The sequence below is a fragment of the Jaculus jaculus genome, chromosome 16 (genome assembly GCF_020740685.1).
Source record: "Jaculus jaculus isolate mJacJac1 chromosome 16, mJacJac1.mat.Y.cur, whole genome shotgun sequence".
In the NCBI taxonomy this organism is placed as follows: Eukaryota; Metazoa; Chordata; class Mammalia; order Rodentia; family Dipodidae; genus Jaculus; species Jaculus jaculus.
Genome location: NC_059117.1, coordinates 12,668,962 through 12,688,290, shown reverse-complemented (window position 1 = coordinate 12,688,290; position 19,329 = coordinate 12,668,962). Strand labels below are relative to the sequence as shown.

Sequence of the window (19,329 nt, the reverse complement as noted above, 5' to 3'; positions counted from 1 at the left end):
CTCTTCCCTTTTGAAATGTTATCAATTGATCAAATTTCTTTGACAGATGCTGACCTATTTAAATTATCTCTCTTCCTTGTATAAATTCTGGAATTTACACTTTTCAAGGTATTTATCTGTTTTGTATATGGTATAGAATTGTACAATTATTTATCTTTCTTTATTATGCTTTTTTAATTTTAAAAAACATTTTATTTATTTATTTAAGGGAGAAAATAGGCTTGCCAGGGTGTAAATGCCAGATGTATACACCACCTTGTACATATGGCTTACTTGGATACTGGGTCCTTAGGCTTCACAGACAAGTGCCTTAATTGATAAGCCATCTCTCCAGCCTTTTTTCTGTACTTTTAATATCAGTAGAAAGAGCAGTAATGACATTGCTTACATGTTCATGTTGTTAATTTATTTTCTTTAATGTTATTTTAGCTAGTTGACCTAGAGATATGCTCACTTTATTAGTCATTCAAAGAACCAGCTTTTTATTTTGCTGATATTCTTAATTGATAATTTTTTCAATTTCATTGATTTTGCTCTAATTCTTATTATTAAATTTTTTTGTTCACTTGTGGTTGAAATTACTATTATTTTGTTTCTGAAAGTGGAAGATTCATCAATATCTTTCTTCCTTTCTGGTAAATATGGTGCATCATGTATAATTTTAAAGGTAAAAATGGATAAACTTAAAGCATTACTTTCATGGCATTTTTTGATAAGTTATACTTTAACTTTCAAATTGTACAAAAATGTTTTTCTTCTCAAGACTTCTTTGACTCATGTGCAATTTGGAAACTTTATTTGCTCTCCAAGTATTTGCATGTTTTCCAGCTATCTTGCTACTGACTCTAGTCAGTTCTGCTGTAGTCTAAGAATACACCTGGTCTGTGCATTTGTGGAGATATGCTTTCTGTCCCATAACATTTTCTCTCTCAGGAAGATGCCAGATGAGTTTGATAAGAAAGTGGCACTGTTTTGAGATGGAATGTCTTACCAGTGTCAGATAAGATTGTTTGACAATGCGATTCAGAGAGGTGATGTTCTTACTATCTGTAGCCTGCTTGATCTTTCAAATATTGGTGTGTTTTTGTACCACGCACTCTGACATTATTTCCAAAGATAGAAAATTAAATAATCAACTGCAGATATTTCTTCCTTTTTAATCCTCTTTGGATGTTAGCTTCAAGTTATTTACTTTTATCTATATATCATCTATCTCTATCTATCTATCTGTCTATCTGTCTGTCTGTCTATCTATCTATCTATCTATCTATCTATCTATCTATCTATCTATCTATCTCCCCTACCTCCATCACTGGGCACTGGCCTTGTATTGACAGAAAAGGAAATCATTAGTCTTAGTGTTCCCATGTCTCTGGGTTGTTTGATATCTCTTCCCTGTGTGACAGAAGGACAGGGTACCACAGATGTGTAAGTCCCTTTGTGTTCCCTGGCTGGCAATCTTTTCTATGGAGGTGCCCCAACCTGCATCACAGTGTTACTTCACTGGAAGGATGAGTAGAAAGACTTCTAAGCTCTTTCTGTCAGGGCTAAACCCCAGCTAATAACTTATTTAACATGTTACTAATCCTTAAGTGTTGTAGAATGTAGTACTTATAATACTGAGTTTCTTCATAGATTTTTGTGCTCAGTAACTCCCCCCCTTGAGTATTTATTTCTGCCTTCTATTTAAAAGGACTAAGAGTTCTGTGCACTAAAGTAAATCAAGTACAGTCATGAGGGAAATAATAACAATCAAATCCTTCTAAATACATTTATTTGTAATACAAATGTTTTCATTGAAAGTTCTAATTCTAATACGAAAAAAGTCTAAAGTGTGCTTGTACTTACCCTAAATTAAGTTTCCCCTGTATTAGTAGATATTCTCAGCATTGAAACCACATTCAATTGAAAGAGTCTTAAAACCACTTTTTCTGGAAAAAATAGATTTTATTAATATTCCATACCTAACATAACCACATTAAAAATAAACACAGAGAAGAAACAAATCTGGAAAAAAGGGTTATAATTGTTTTTTTTTTCCACACGTTCAAGCTTCTCACATAGGAAAATAAGCAATTATAGATCCAAACAGAAGGCCATGTGCTTAGTAAGTAAACTGAGCTATATGTATAGGACTGAAAGTAGAACACTCTAGTGAGATGTCTTAGAATGTACTCACAAGTGTCTACATATTGAAAGCCTTCTGAGCTCACAGTAAGCAAAGTCCCACAGAGAAAATTCCTAGTCCTCGTGTAAATAGGCTTAAGAATTACTTCACCAGGGAGTAAATGCTATCAAGGTAGCAAGATAATAAAATCTAGCTCAGAAAATACCACCTGTTTACTTCCAAAGGTATAGATAGTTTTAGAAAAGTTACTTGCCTTCTTGAATTAGGTCCTCTACATAAAGGAGAAAAGTCTACAACTACTTTGTTTGCAAACTTCTTTCCAACTCTTAAAATGTCTACAATATAATTTATCAGTAGTAAAAGAGCATCCATTAGAGAAAAGCAGATTTTAATAGGATGATAAACTTCATGGGGTATGAAAATTAATATAGCATCATTAGAAAAGTTTCACAATCACTACTAAATTTAAATGTAAACTCTTCCTGAAACCAGTAACTCCACCTTCAGTAGGCATGTGCCCAAGCAAATCGTAACAATATGCATCAAGAGACACGTAAAAGAATGTTAATTGAAGTGTTATTTATAATAGCTCAACCCCAGAATCGAGCCAGATGTCCATAGACATTTATAAGCTGGATGAATACATTGTAGGGTACTTATACAATGGAAGAGTCCTCAATACAAAATGAACAGACTGCCTGGGTGTATGGTGATTTAGATGGGCCTCACAGAACAAAGAACTCACACATGAAATAACATGTCTTGTATTATTCAAGTGACATAGATTCAGTACAAGCAAAACTGAGCTTACAGAATGGAATTCAGAGTGAGGAGGAGTTACTCAGCATCCACAATAACCTGCCACATTTCAGCAACAAGCAGATTGTACACAGTCCTGTGGGTGCTTTTGTGTGATAAGTTTTTGATCGGCACATTTTAGTTTTCACTGAAATCAATAAACAATATATTTATAAATACCACAAAGCTTCATTGTATGAGGTAACTATTAACATTGTGGTGGTTTGTACCTATGATGTTTCCCAAAGCCTTAAGTATTTGTAACTAAGCTTCCTACTTTGACCCCAGCTAGTAGAGCCTTTGGGAGGTGGAGACTTGCTGGAGGAGATGTGTTGCTGGGGGTGGGCTCTGGGGTTGATTAGCTCATTGGATGGTTAGAGCAACCTAGTGCTAGCTGCTCTCTCACTCTGCTTTTGATGCATGAAGATGACAGCTGGTTGATGATGGAACTTCCCCTCAAAACTGTAAGCTGAAACAAACTCTTGCCTCACACAAGCTATTTCTGGTTGGATGTTTTGTCCCAACAATGAGAAGTTAGCTGCTACAAACATTGAGATAAGCCAGCATCTTCCCACATGGCACTTCCTCTCTTTCTCCTTATCCTCAATCATGCAGTGGGCTGCAAGGAACATCATAGATGTGGTCAGAAGAAAGGAGGTCAAGAAGATATTTATTTAATTTTTACTCTTTAATTAACAATATCTGTCCTTATCTACCAGATGTACTAATACAGTTTAAGAGATGCTTGTAATGGAAAATGATCATATGATGGGAGTAGGATTTGCATCTCTTTAAATACCATTTTTTTTTCTGATTTGGGGGCCTTCAAATTATTCTATAGTAATTTTGGAATGAAGTTGCCTAATGTGCTACATCATGTTCACCATCCTTCTTTCCCAGCCCAACTTCTTTCCTCAAATGACCTGTATGCTACTCTCCTATGTGGTCAGTCAGCTTTCACATGACTGAGAGCTCTCCTCTATTTCCATCAATGTTACCATAAATAAAAGAATTTCATTTTTATTTATGCCTGAATAATCCTTCATCATATATATGACCACATTTATATTCATTTATCAGTTAATGAATACCAGGCTGATTTTGTATCTTTACTATTTACAATTGTGAATTGTCCAGAAATAGACATGTATGTGAAGAAATTGCTTTGATATGCTAATTGCAATTCCTTTGGATATGTACCTACTAGAAGGAATGGTAGTAGCTCTATCTCTAGGCTTTTAATTTGAATTATTTATTTATTTATTTATTTATTTATTTGAGAGAAAGACAGACAGACAGAGAGAATGGGCATGACAAAGCCTCTAGCCACTACAAATGAACTCCAGATGCATGGGTCATCATGTACATCTGGCTTACATGGGCACTGGGGAATTGAACCTGAGTCTTTAGAATTCACAGACAAGTGCCTTATCCACCAAACCATCTCTCAGCCCTAGCTCTAGACTTTTGAGAAACTTTAATAATATATTTTTTGTTAGGCATGTAATCATTTGTGGTATTATGAACAGTGTATGAGGGTTCCAGAGGGACATTTCTTAATGACATTAGTGGGTAGGTGATCCAAAATCAGAATTCCCTTCTGAGACTGCAAATGCTGTGGGGCAGAAAAAATATCCACAGCCCTCAGTAGGTCTGGTCAACAGCTGTCCTTCATCTCCTTGGGGAAATGGTGAGACTTCAGAATCTAAGAAGAAACTTTTTGATATGAACTATTCTAGCATTAAGTCTATTTGGAGGTGATGACAGACAGAACATTGGTTTGGGTAAACCATGCTCTACCTGCAGACAAAAAGAAAGATAGAAGGAAGCTGTGTTGATAGATACTCAAGTGAGGCAGAGTGTGTTTGTGTATGCAGGTGTGTGCACGAGTATGTGTATGTGTTTGTGGAAGTAAAAAGATAAATGGATCAGAAAATCTAGGATACACATTGAAGGCCTTTTTTATAACAAGGCATGATAAAGACCTTGAACTTTTGTCTAAACTAGTTCACTGTTTCCTATAGGTGTAGATACTTGGAAGAGGTAGTAAGCACTATACATTAAATTTTAAAACATATCCTACATTTTTCTCAGATTGACAAAATGAATAGAACTCCTTTATTTATTTCTCTTCTATTTTATCTCATTCAAACACAACATGATATGACCCACAAAAATGAAAAGAAAAATACAATGTCAGCAAAAATTGAGTTTGTGGTTTCTCAATGCTGTTCTCTGTCCTAAGACCCTTTCTTCCAGAGTCTTAGAACAAAGTTTTATGTTCATTATATTGCCTTTTTGACATGAACATGACTTGTAAGCACTTGGCTGTGACAACATCCTGTGAGCAGTGACTGGAACGGCTGCAGGGATGCATCCCAAGGAGGCACAAAGCTGCGCTGTCATCACTCCATCGCACAATTACTCATCCCTTCACTGCTAATAAACTGCTGCTCTCTGGCTACACACTCTGTCCTAGTTTTATTTTTCCTTTATTCACTGAAGTAAGAGAAGCTACTTGAAGCAAGTAGCTTAGAACAACTTGTCCCCATATGCTGAGTGTTGGTCATTTGTCTGCACGGGCACCCAACCCTATCATAAAATACTTTTTATTTTCTGTAAGCAACAACTGGGCATTATTAAAACAGGGATGTTTACGACAAGGCAAGAAAAGTTATAATTTTAGCTTTTCTTTGTACTATCCTTTTTAATGACCACTGACAAACTTCTGCAAAAGTTTGACTATTATGTTTTTCCATTAAATTACCCATAATTTTCCAGAGGTCATATTTAATACATCAAGCCAAAACTCTGGAAATCAATGTATTCAAGCAACATAATTTGATGATGCAGTTTAGTTGTCTAAAATGAACTACATTTTTAATCAAATGGTGCATTTAAAATATTTAGCAACGAATAACCTGGTGTGATGCCCAAACAAGTGCAATAGTGGCACACAGCCATGGTGGGGAACCAACTGCTCTTGATTTGGCTAACTGATCCCCTCAGTGGTATGAGACCCATAGCTGGAGCTGGGAAACAAGTCAGAACCATATCCAAACATAAGCCCACTCTCCAATATCAAGCTACCATCAATCATGCGGTACAAGAGGGCCTACACATATTAAACTCTCTATCAAAAAAGTAAGTGTTACCTCAATTTTACGGGTGCTAACTTACTCTCCATTGGAGAATCTGCTTCTCGTTTTCAGATAGATGCAGATCCTAAGGAGAGAGCTGCCCCAACATACCTCAAAAGGGGCCCAACTAAAACTAAAGAAAGTTGGCAAAACAAGCAAGGGTGCTGTTTTTCTGATGAACTGGATACCAGCACAAAGGGGAAGGAGACCAACACAGAGAAAAATCAACTCCTACCAAATCAGAGAGTCAGAGTCTCAGAGGCCCCCAACACCTCAGCACTGAAGCAGACCAAAAATTAACCCAACATGGCTCAGGGAAATTTTGCAGAAGAGGGGGTGGAAAGAATGTCAGAGTCACATGTTGGGTCATGATATGCAGAGACATTTATCATACCAATAACTGTGGACTAACTCCACAATGCACAACCCATTTATATCAACAAGGAGGGTCCATTGGGAGGGGGTAGATCATGGATGAACCTAAACAATGGTACCAAACTGCCTGTATTTGCTGAAAAGAAAACTAATAAATTAAATTAAATTAATATATATATATATATATATATATATATATATATATATATATATATATATATATTTAGTTTATATAATTTATGAGAGAGAGAATGGGAAGGCCAGGGCCTATAGTCACTGCAAACAAACTCCAGACACATGCATTACCTTGTGTATCTAGCCCTACTAGATCTGTACTGGGGAATTTTACCTGGGTCTTTTGGCTTTGCAGGAAAGCACCTTAACCACTAAGAAATCTCTCCATTTTTGCAATTTTGATTGTATGCTCAACTCTTTATTCAAAATTTAATGAGGGTAGGGTGTAGTGGTGCACTATTTTATTCCCAGCACTTGGGAGGCAAAGGTAGATTGATCACCATGAGCTTGAGGACACCCTGCGATACACAGTGAATTACAGGTCAACTTCAGCAACATTGAGATCCTACCATGAAAATAAAACAAAACAAAATATCAGGGATGGAGAAATGGTGCTTGCCTCCAAAGCCTAAGGATCAAGGTTTGATTCCCCAGTGCTCATGTAAAGCCAGATGCACAAGGTGGTACATGTATCTGGAGTTTGCAGTGGGTAGAGGCCCTGCACACCCATTTTCTGTGTGCCTCTCTCTCTTTCTCTCTTGCTTTCTCAAATAAATAAATAAATAAATATTTAAAAATACAATAAAGTTTCTCAAATAACTAAAACTGTACTGAGCTCTGAAGTTCTATGGTCCCATCTAGGAGACTGTATGAACAATGGCTATTCAAGCTGTAACTCATTTCTAAACAACAACAGCAATGAACAACTGAAAGATTTCTAATTGTCCATGGGTTGTGCTAACTCTAGGATTATAAAGATCCTTGTGATAAAACCATCCTTGTCTTCAGCACTATAGCCTAAGGAGCAGAAATCACAAATAAACATGTACTTGTCATGGATTTTCATGTTAGCAACATAATCCAATACAGAGTAAGGATAAATATGCCAATTTAATGCTAGACATAATCAAATGCTGCCTTGCAATGTCAGAAAAGATGTTAGAGTGCAAGTTCCAAAATGTAGTTTAAACGTGCAATAAGATACTAATTTCATAATGAAGTAGGGTGGTTATCTCAGAAAAGGTATAGCAAGAGATGAGCATGACTAAGGTAGGAAGAGATGTAGGTAGAGGCCTGGAATGGGAATGCTCATGAAATAACCCATTTAAAAGGCTACCAAGAAGCCTTATAAACAACAGATAATGTGGAGGACAGACTATCAGGACATGAGGACATGAGAGAGAAAATAGGTTGGGAGGTCAAAGTCAATGACAAGTTCAAAAAACAATGTGTAAACAGAACATGAAATAAATGTGGGCTACCATAAAAAGACCAAACATTCTTATACTGGGCATACAAGAATGGGAAGAGATAAAGAAAAGAAAATATAGTATACAATAAAATTGTAGAAGAAAAATTTCTGAATCTTACAAAGGAGAAGTCCATCCAGGTACAGGAGGCAAATAAAATACCCAATAGACAGGCCCAGAGAAGAGCTTCCCTACATTACATTATAATTAAAACAAGAAACACAGAAAACAAAGTGAGAATACTAAAAGCTGCAAAAGACAAGCAACTCATCAGTTGCAATCATAACCCATCAGAATTACATTTGATATTTCAGTGGAAACTCTAAATCAGAAGGGGTTAGAAAGGAATATTTCAGTGTTTGAAAGACCATGGCTGGCAACACATACTACAATACACAGCAAAACTGTCCTGCATAATAGATGAAAAACTTTCTATACCACCTATATGAATATAGGAACACTAAGCCAGCCCTGCAAAGTATCTGAGACAGACACTCACAATGAAGTGAACTGCAATCATAGGCAAAAGACTATAGGAGGGAAAAAACAAAAATCAAAACCAGAACAGATGTGAAAGCAAATGAAGATCAAGAAAACACTCAACCTGCAAAATCTTTAACTTTATAGAGATTAATTCATACCTCTCAGTTATAACTCTGAACATCACTGAATTCAGCTCCCTAGTCAAAAGACACAGGTTATTTCACTGGATAAGAAAACTGGGTGCATCTATCTTCTGTCTTCAAGAAGCCTACATTATCATTAAAGATAGACACCACCTTATGGTTAAAGTTTAGAAAAAGATATCCCAATAAAATGGAAATAGGAAACAATAAGATGTAGCTATCTTAATATCTGAAAAAAATAGATTTTAAACCAGAAGTAATAAAAACAGCTAAAAAAGGACACTTTACACTCATTAAGGAAAAAAATCAATAAGAAGATAATATGATCATAAACATATATGCACCAAACCCAGATTCAACAAATTTTATATAGCAAAATCCACTTGACATTAAAACAGAAATAAACTCCAACACAATAATAGTGAGTGACCATAATACACCACTACCATCATTATCCAGATCATCCAAACAGAAAATAGAGACACAATAAAACTTAAAAATACCATAGATCAAATGGAACTAACAGACATCTAAAGATGTTCCATACAACCTCTACAGAATAATCATTTTTCTCAGCAGCTCATAGAACATTCTCTAAAATAAATCATATATTAGGACATAAAGCAAGTCTGCACAAATTCAGGAAAATTGACATAACTCCCTATATCATATATGACCATAATGCAATAAAGATAGAAATCAAGAGAAACTACAGAAAATACACAATTTCCTGTAGATTGAACAACACACTATTGAATAATTAATGGGTAGTTGAAGAAATCAAAAAGGAAATAAAAAATTCCTAGAATCAAATGACAATGAAAACACAATACAGGCAGCCTTAACAGAGCCATTTGTAACTCTAAATGCTTACATGCCAAACATAGAGATAGCCCAGAGGAATTACCTAATGATCTATAGTACTAGTCTTCTGTAATTTCCAGCTTGAATCACTTCCTTGATTAAGTTTATTCCAAGGTACTTTATTTTTTTGAGGCAATTGTGAATGGGAGGAATATCCTGATTTCATCGTCTGCATGTTTGTTCTTAGTATGTAGAAAAGCTACTGTGTGTATTTACCCTGAAATGTTGATAAAAGTGTTTATCAGCTCTAACAGTTTGCTGGTAGAATTTTTAGGGTCTTTTATGCATATAATCACATCATCTGCAAATAGTGATAAATTGATCTCTTCCTTTCCAATTTATATCCCTTTTATGAGTGTCTCTTGCCTTATTGCTATAGCTAAGACTTCCAGTACTATATTAAATAAAAGTGGGAACAGCGGACACCCTTGTTTTGTTCCTGAATTTAGTGTAAAGGCTTCAAGTTTTTCTCCATTTAGTATTATGTTCACTGTAGGTTTGTCATAAGTAGCTTTTATTATGCTGAGATATGTTCCTTCTATTCCAAGTTTCTGTAATACTTATACTATGAAAGGATATTGAATTTTGTTGAATGCCTTTTCTGCATCTATTGAGATGATCATGTGATTTTTGCACTCCAGACAATTTATAATATGTATTACATTTATTGATTTGTGTATGTTGAACCATCCCTGCAACCCTGGGATAAAGCTAACTTGGTCAGGGTGAATAATCCTTTTGATATATTCTTGGATTCTGTTTGCCAATATTTTGTTCAGAATTTTTGCAACTATGTTCATGATGGAGATTGGTCTGTAATTTTCTTTTTTTGTTGTTGTTGTTCTGTCTTTGTCTAGTTTTGGTATGAGGGTAATGCTGGCTTCATAGAAGGAATTTGGTAGAATTCCTTCCTTTTCTATTTTATGGGAAAGTTTGAGAAGCAGTTGTGTTAGTTCTTCTATGAAGGTCTGGTAAAATGCACCAGTAAATCCATCTGGGCCTAGACTTTTTTTAGTTAGGAGACTTTATAACTGTTTGGGTCTCCTTATTTGTTATAGATCTATTTAAATAGTTTATCTCATCTTGATTTAATTTTGGTAGGTCATATAAATCAAACTTATAGGCATATATATTCTTAAAGTTTGTCCTTATAATTTTCTGAATTTCTTTGGTACCTGTTGTAATGGTACCTTTTTCAACTCTAATTTTATGAATTTTTGTCTCTTATCTCTTTCATCTGGTCAAATTTGCTAGCAGTTTATCAATCTTGTTTACCTTTCAAAGAACCAGCTCTTTGTTTCATTGATTCTTTGGATTATTTTTGTTTGTTTGTTTCTATTTCATTAATTTCTTCTCTGATCTTCATTATTTCTTCCTGTCTACTGATTTTTGGTTTGCCTTGTTCTTCTTTTTCCAAGGCTTTAAGGTGAAGCATTAAGTTGTTTACTTGTGACCTTTCTAATTTCTTAATATAGGCACTTTAAGCTATAAATTTCCCTCTTAGGCTGCCTTCTTGTGTCCCAAAGGTTTTGTTATGTTGTGTTCTCATTATCATCTGACTCTATGAATTTTTTTTTAGCATTTAATAAAATGAAATGTTTTTAATGATTTCAGGAAGCTGAAGAATGTCTAATGAATGAGTCTTGGTACGTCTGCAGTGTTAGTTCTATATATACTCCTTTCTGGGCTTCAGTTTTTGCAAAGACCTTAATCAAATTTGCTCCCTCAGCAGCCTGCTCTTTGGCCTCCTGAGCTGACTGGCTGTCGGGATGGAGCATGTGATACAGCTGGACCAAGCTGGTAGCATCATTGATCAAATCTCTCTGAATCTGGTCAACAAGCAAGCCATCAATCTTCTTATTTACAAAATACCAAGCCATTCCACCAAAGTGTCTTGTTGAGCGTAAGAGGTCGTACTTCCCATATCTGTCTATATCTTCATAGGTCTGGTGATGAAGCTTGATATAATCAGCAGAATCTGGCTCAAACTGGGCAACACAAAGATTGAGGACGTCAACATGTCAATCCTTGCTATGCATGGTCTTAAGGTTTTCTTCCTTGAAAATTACTGGTGTCAAAACTCTACAACCTTTCTTTGGAAAATATATTTGTATCATCTGATCACGTTCTTCTCAAGAGGCTTTACGAAGTGTGCCATTTGGTTCTCTGACAACAATAAAGCGTTTCTGGTGTGGGGCATGATATGATATATCAGTAAAAACATAATTATTCATTTCTGATCCTTCCAAAATCTTATCTTCAGCTAGCACATCATCTATGGGTGTTCGCTCTTCCAGAACCGGTGGCATTTTTAATCGTACTTTAGCGGCCTCAACGGCCTGTCTGGTGGCCTCTTCCAGCTGTGCCTGGTTCATCAGCTTGTAGGTTGGTGGCTTCAGTTTCTGTATAGCTGGCTTAAAAGTCTTCTGCAAGTCCAGGCCTGTTATCTTGATGAGGATGCTTTGGACTTCTTCATCCATAAATGTCGAGTTCTTCATCTCTGCACTACTAGACTCCACCTCAGAGCCAAGCCGGGGGCATGGGAGCCTCGCCTCGAAGGGCCCGGGCAGCCTCTGCAGCAGAGCGCCTGCTGGGGCTGCAATCCGGCTCGTATAGGAGCCGCTGTGAGCGCAGACAGCCCGACAGCAGCCTCCACAGCAGCACACGGGTTCTGAAGGCCGCCATGCTGACCAGGGCCGCCTGACTCTATGAATTTTGATGTCCTTCTTAATTTCTTCATTTACCCATTCATCGTTTAGGTAGTGTATTGTTTAGTTTCCATGATTTCGTGTATGCTCTGTATCTTTTCTTGCTATTGATTTGTGGTTTGATCCCATTGTGATCAGATATAGTGCAAGGAATTATTTCAGTTTTCCTGTATTTGTTAAGATTTTCTTGTGTCTTGGTGGGGCAGTGCTGGGCAGGTGCATGGATCGGGCCATTTTGCTACTTTCTGGTGAATCTTGGTCTCTCTAGCTTCTCCACTGTGTCTAAAAATAACCTATACTCCTTCACTTTTCAGAAGAAGAGTGTATTTTGCTGGGGTTTTTCTTAAATCCTTCCCTAGGCTGGTTTGGCCCGGCTGCTATGCCTCCATCTTACTGGAAGTCTCTTGAGCAATTTTATGTTTTCAATATATAAGCTTTTCAAATCCTTTGTTAGTGTTATTCCAAGGTATTTTATTTGTGTGTGTGTGTGTGTGTGTGTGTGTGTGTGTGTGTGTGTGTGTCTATTGAAAACATGGAGGCCTTCAATATTTCTTTCTTTGTATAATTGTCTTTTGCACATAGGAAGGCTACTGATTTTTGTGCATTGATTTTGTATCCTGTCACTTTTCTGAAGGACTTTATCACCTTTAGAAGTTATGGGTGGAGTCTTCTGGGTCACTTATGTATAGGAACATGTCATCTATAAATAGGGATAGTCTGACTTCTTGCATTCTAATTTGTATACAATTTATATCTTTTCCCTGCCTTATTGCTTAGGCTAAGATTTCCAGTACTATGTTGCAGATCTTAATGGGAACTCCTTGAATCTTTTCCCACTAAGTATGATTTGGGCTTTATGTGCTTTGCATATGGCATGTATTATGTTGCAATATAAACATTACATGCCTAGTTTCTCCAGTATTTTGATCATGAAGTGATGCATATTTTGTCAAAAGCCTGCTCTAGTCTATTGACTATCATGTGGTTATTGTATTGAAGTTTATGTAGTGTATGACATTAGTTGATCTCTGGATGTAGAACCATTCCTTCATCCCTAGGATGAAGTGTGCTTGATCAAGATGGATAATGCTTTGGATGTGTAGCTGAATTTTGTTTGTGAAGATTTTGTTCAGGTTTTTGCATCCAAGTTAATCAGGGATATGGGTATCTACAAGGACTCAAAAAAACCAAACAATAAAAGAATCAAATGTCCACTCAAAAAATAGGTCAGACATCATAATAGGAGGAAATGATCATGACATCAAAATAAAAGAGAAACTGATTGAGATGGGGAGGGGATATGATGGAGAATGGAGTTTCAAAGGGGAAAGTGGGGGAGAAAGGGCATTACCATGGGATATTGTTTACATGGAAGTTGTTAATAAAAAAATAAATAATTTTGAAAAAAGAAAATAAAAATGGGTCAGAGAACTGAATAGGGAATTTTCAGTGGAGGAAATACTAAAGGACTAGAACTAGTTCCTCCAGCAGGGCTCCACAGAACCCACAATCTTCCCAAACATCCCTACCAGAGGGGCGACCAGCCCACCAGTCAACACCTGAACCTGGAGGCTCTGTTTCACATTCAACCACAGCACTACTAAGTGCTCCAACACTAAATTTTACTCCTTCCCTGTGGATTTTATGTCCAGGAGCCCAGCAAGCTTTCATAGTGAAGAGGCTAGATTTCCCTTAGAACTTTGGCAGGGAAGTAGGCAATAACTGTGCCAAAATATACCTACAATACTCCTAGTAACAAAGTAACTCATGCTAGGGGGAAACAGTATTACCAACGCCTGTTCTGTGAGGGAGGCAGGTCTTTATCTAACTCCAGCCTGTTCCATCTAGCCAGGAGGGAAGCTGGATTAAATCCAAGGCCCACATCCACAGAAGCGCAGGGACTTAATTTTAAAGCTGCAGCAGGCTTCCCCCACCCTACAAATTACCCCACCACCTGGGCTCAGGTCCAATAGTGGCATCCCAGCTGAAAGACACATTCTGAGAGAAGAGAAACCCAAGAAAACAGAGCCAGTTAAAGACAAGCACAAACAACCGACTGTCAGAGGAACCACCCGGGAGCTGCTGGCAATAACTATTAAGTGCATCCCAGCACTAACAGGTCCCCATAGCCTCACACCCAGAGCTGTCTCCCCTTGGTTCATGTCACTCCGTGTGTCTCCTGTGTGTTTCAGCAGAAAATTACAAGACAAACTGAAAGATAAGGATGAACCCAGGTTAAAGAGACAAGGCAAGCATTTGGTTATTAGGTGGGGAATGCAAACTAACTGTGCTCAAAGCTTGCAGACTCTCATGAACAAAGTTGATGACTTGGAAAAACTGACAAGTGAGCTAGGAAAGAGATGTGCTATAAAGATATTAATCCAGCTTCTTCAAAAGTCACTTTGAGTATCAATGATTGAAATAACATAGCTGGGAAATGATTGCCAGAGACCATGAAGGAAAATTACTCATTTGTTGCCTACAAGAAACTCATTTTAGAGTCCCCAGGGAATGTGGACAGGGGAGAAGGGACCAAAAAAAGAAAAACAAAGAATAAAGGATGGGAACATGATCACATTGCTGTATGGTCATATCTTAAAGTTCTTAAGGTCATGGGCCAGGCGTGGTGGTGCACCCCTTTAATCCCAGCACTTGGGAGGCTGATGTAGGAGGATCAGTGTGAGTTCAAGGCCAGCCTAGGACAACAGTGTGAATTACAGGTCATCCTGGGCTAGAGTGAGACCCTACTCCAGAAAAACAAAACCAAAAAAGTGCTAAATAGGACCTCATTAAAATCAGAATCATAAACCAGACATGGTAGCACTTGTCTGTAATCCCAGCACTTGGGAGGCTGAAGGCAAGAAGACCTCAAGTCCAGATATCCTGGGGTACATAATAGGACCCTGTATCAAAAAAAAAAAAAAAAGAATAAGAAAGAAGAGGAGGAAAAGAAAGATGATGAGGTGGAGTAGGGACTACAAGAAGGAAAAAGTAAAAGAAACTTACAGTTCTACAAATAAATAAGGTCAAAATACTCAAGAACCAAGACACAGGAAAAAATTTTGCAAAATTTATCTGATAAAAGATTGCATCCAAAATGTAAGCAGAATTTTTTAAAATACCAAAAATATAACAAGGAAGCACATTTAAAACTGGGCAAAGATCTTAGTAGAAACTTCAAACCAGAGGAGCTACCCTGAAGTTGCATATGCATATGAAAAGATGACTGCACCATACGTACTTCATTACAAAGTTGCAATGAAGAGGATTCTTTCTGATTTGGTGGGAAGTCTATTAACATGGAAGTGACTAATTCCCAGATCCAGGGAAAGATAGAAAATATCCAAACATCTTCTCTCTCTCCCTCTCTCTCTCTCTCTCTCTCTTTCTCTCTTGCCCCTACTCAAGAAAAGAGAAATGATGAGAGATTTTGGTAGTCTAGAATATAGAACCTTCAACAAAGAACAGCACAGTTTCAGAGACATAACAGGACAAAGAAACAGGGCCTTGAGTCTCTAAGGCGAGAGAACTTCAGGGAAGCAAATGTGGTGGAGATCCATAGTGCATGCAGGCAGCTTAGCAGAGCTGGTCGTGGAGATGCCTCACCTTTTCTAGGCTGTTAAGGATGTGTTCATCATGAATAATCAAGCTTTACATTGCTGGCAAAAATAAGTGGCTACATGTTTTAAAATTTAAGTCAACTTTTAGGAAATCTCTTTCCTATTTGCTTTTTCTCAATTGTCTCAAGTGGCATAGTTACAGGAGAGATATGCTATCCCTCACTAGTGTTACCTTTCCCAGAAAGGATAGAGACAGCAGGTGTATGAGCAGCGCCCACTCTATAAGTCTGAGGAAATAGCTTGTAGTTTTTGTCTCTTTGCAATGGAAACTAGGATCATGACCCTCAGTGTTCCACAACAACAGACTGATTGTATTTGCTTGAGCATCTTAAAGTACCACAGAACATTCATTTCTGCATTGGCCTGGCATACAGCAGACCATGACCTTGGGCAACATTGGCAGCAACCCCCCCTTCAGGCTGTCTTCCTCATCCCTGTTCCAGTAAGGAGTCCTTTCTCTCCCTACCTCAAATGCGTTTCCCAAGGCACTAGAGACCATTAGCACCTATTAGAGTCATAAACAAATTATTTAACATTGATGATTCAAATGCATAGTTGTTAGATTATTTTAAAAACAATCAAATGTAATTTATTTTTAATGAGATTTTCATTTTTAAATTCATTTGTTTGGTAAGCCACAATGTAGTCTGGTTTTGTGTTTGTCTAACAAACACTGTTTCTTTGGAAACTTCTTACTTAGATTTAAATCTTTAAAACATGGTTATGTTAACCATAAAGATGTCCAAATGGAATATCCATTGTGAACCACAAGGTATTGATATCTAACCACCTCTATAAAATGCTGTTCCCCCTAAACAAAGCTTAGGCAAAAAAGACAGGCTAGGAGTTCCTGTGTGTGTGACTAAGTTCCTTACTGTGGAAAGTGCTTAGACTGTTTTCTGTTATTGTAATAAAATACTTGAGGTGGTAACTTTATCAAGAAAAGAGGTTTATTTATCTCACAATTCTTTTTTTTCTTATTCAAGGTTGAAAGACAGATTTTATTCAGACCACTGCTGCAGAAGAGAAAGACTTCAGATGAATAGAACTCAACATCACTGAAAAATGTAGCTCACAATTCTGGAAGTTCAAAGACATGGCACTCGGGTCTGCTTTTGTGAGAAATTCATGATGGGGTGAGATGGCATCATTATGATGGTGATGGGCATGGAAAGGAAAGACCAAATAGCCAGGAAGCAGTGTGGGCCGTTCTATAGTAACCCTCTCGTGAAAACCACCATAATCCTTTCTGAGAGCAATACTTGAATGACCTAACCACATCACACTATGTCCTGTGTCTTAATGGTCCCACCACAAGGATGTTTTAGTCCATGATTCATTAGCCAAGACTGAGCACCAAGAGGTCAAACCTAAGTACAGAAAATGTTATGATTCATACCTTTTCAGGACCAGTGTTTTCTGGAATATCTTAAAGGTCTATCAGGAAACAAATTCTAAATCTTGTTCAAAGAGATTTGTCAGGTAAAAATAGTCTTGCCTATTCATATTCACTTGTTACAATGGCAGATGAAAAATGGAGCACTCTTTGCTGGAGGATGAGTCCAAGTGGGAGTTTGTGCAGGGCAGTTATCAGTGAGGCACCATTCTCATCTCCTTGTACAACAGTGGTAAACGTGTTCTAGCTGCTGTGTTCTCCACTATTGTTGTATATTAGAGTTATTTATAGAGCTATAGATAGGGTCACAGATGAAAATATGTAATCAAAATTATTGGAATAATCTGGAAAGACTCTCAGGACTACTGGCTTACCATCCCACAGGAGGCATGGAGTACTCAGGTCTGTGGGAAACCACAGGGCAGTGGTCTTGTTTGGTCCCTACAGTCTGACTGAAGAGAAACCAGGATCCTGCCAAAGGGTCACTGAGTTCATTCAGAGATCTTTTCATTTATTGAGCCTTTTGCTAAGGATTAAGTTAATCTTCACAACATCTCCAAGGAGAAGGCAAGTCGGTTCAGCTTGAACTTGGAGAGACAGACATAAGTATATACATATATCATACATCTATACATGCCAAAGCAGACAGAAAAAAAAAATCCCTCCATTTAAGTACATGAAACATCCTATTCATAGCAAGGAGTCCTAAGATGGCATAAACATTGTCAGTCTTCTTCTGGATGGAGACTCATATGAACTGTGACACCCAGTTAGAGTTTTTAAGCTGGGCTTGGGCTAGTCTTTGTCCCATCTCACTTTAAAGTAGATTTCAACATGAAACACAGGGCACCTAGTGATACTTATAGTTCAGGTCAAGAATGAAAAAACTGGTATAACTATTTCCAAATTGTGCATGGAATATACTTGGATTAAGAATTTTTTATATAAATTTCAGATTTAACTGATAATTTTGCATCTTTGTTTGCCAAATAAGCTCACCTTACCTGGAGGAGAAGGCGTTTGTATGGTTAGGCCCTACCTTGTGGGTATCAGAAGAGATGGTGGGAAATATCTGAGGCTCTACTGGGACCACTTGGGTCCCTCCAAACTATTGGTCAACTTAAAGAAATTAAAAACAGATGCAGCCCCAAATTTGACACTACTTGCTCATAGTTACAACGATCTTTATGACTCTTAACAACATGGAATTGAATCTTAGTGAATAATGGCCAAAAATGTTGGGTTTCTCATGCTATATGTTATAAGGAAACTGCATTCAAGCCAATTCCCCCAGGCCTGCTGACATGGCAACAACATCCTGCCTTGGTTTATACTGAAGCTATTGAACTGCAGCTACGTTCCCATAGGAATCTTTATTTTTATGTAGAAAGTAGTTACAGACACAACTTTAAAATATGACCATGCATTTCACGCTCCACGTTTGATGTCATTGATGCTGCTAATTTCACTATACTCCATAGTTCCATCTGAATGCTAAAGTTGAGCTAAGATTGTTTTATTCTGATGCAATAACTTCATTCTTTTCTTTTTTTAACTTCATTCTTTTCTAAGCCTCATTTTTAATTCTTATTTTTGTTTTCTATTCTCTCTAATTTCTGTAGTGAAAGACTAATGGAGAAATAATGGTTTTAGTGATCCATCCTATGCTATTGTTCCAACAAGTAAATGTGTATGACACTATCATCACTGTAAGTGGTTTTTATATTCTAAAATCAAGTGGTAACATGTTCGTTGACTATCATGCACTAGGTACTGTGATCAAGTTCTTGGCTCCATATTGTATTCAATATGTAAAATTTTATAAGTCAGAAATTATACTGACACCACCTTCATAGCTGGAGGAATCAAGCCTTGGTATTTTCAAGTCCTAATTCTACTGCAGACCATCCTCCTTAAACAGAGGAAAATGTAAATGTCAAAATGAAAGGCAAATAATTCTTCAGTAATATTTATTAGTTATACCTATACCGGGTTCCCAGCTCAAAAGTTTTAACTGCATTGAGTTGGTTTAAATACATAAAGCATTCAGCTGCTGACCTGTAGAAAAAATTCACGCAAAACTCTAGTCTACTGACAGTTCAAAAACCACTTTCCTACAGACTCATGTAGCACTTCTAAAAGGAATTTTAGAGCCTAATTGTTTTCTGAGATATTAATAGGGTCTTCATG

At 37.1% G+C, this 19,329-nt stretch overlaps 1 pseudogene; it reads right to left on the bottom strand.

Annotated features, from left to right (window-relative positions):
* Nucleotides 1-11,025: 11,025 nt before the first annotated feature.
* Nucleotides 11,026-19,329, bottom strand: part of LOC101607704 — a 96,604-nt pseudogene continuing 88,300 nt past the window's right edge.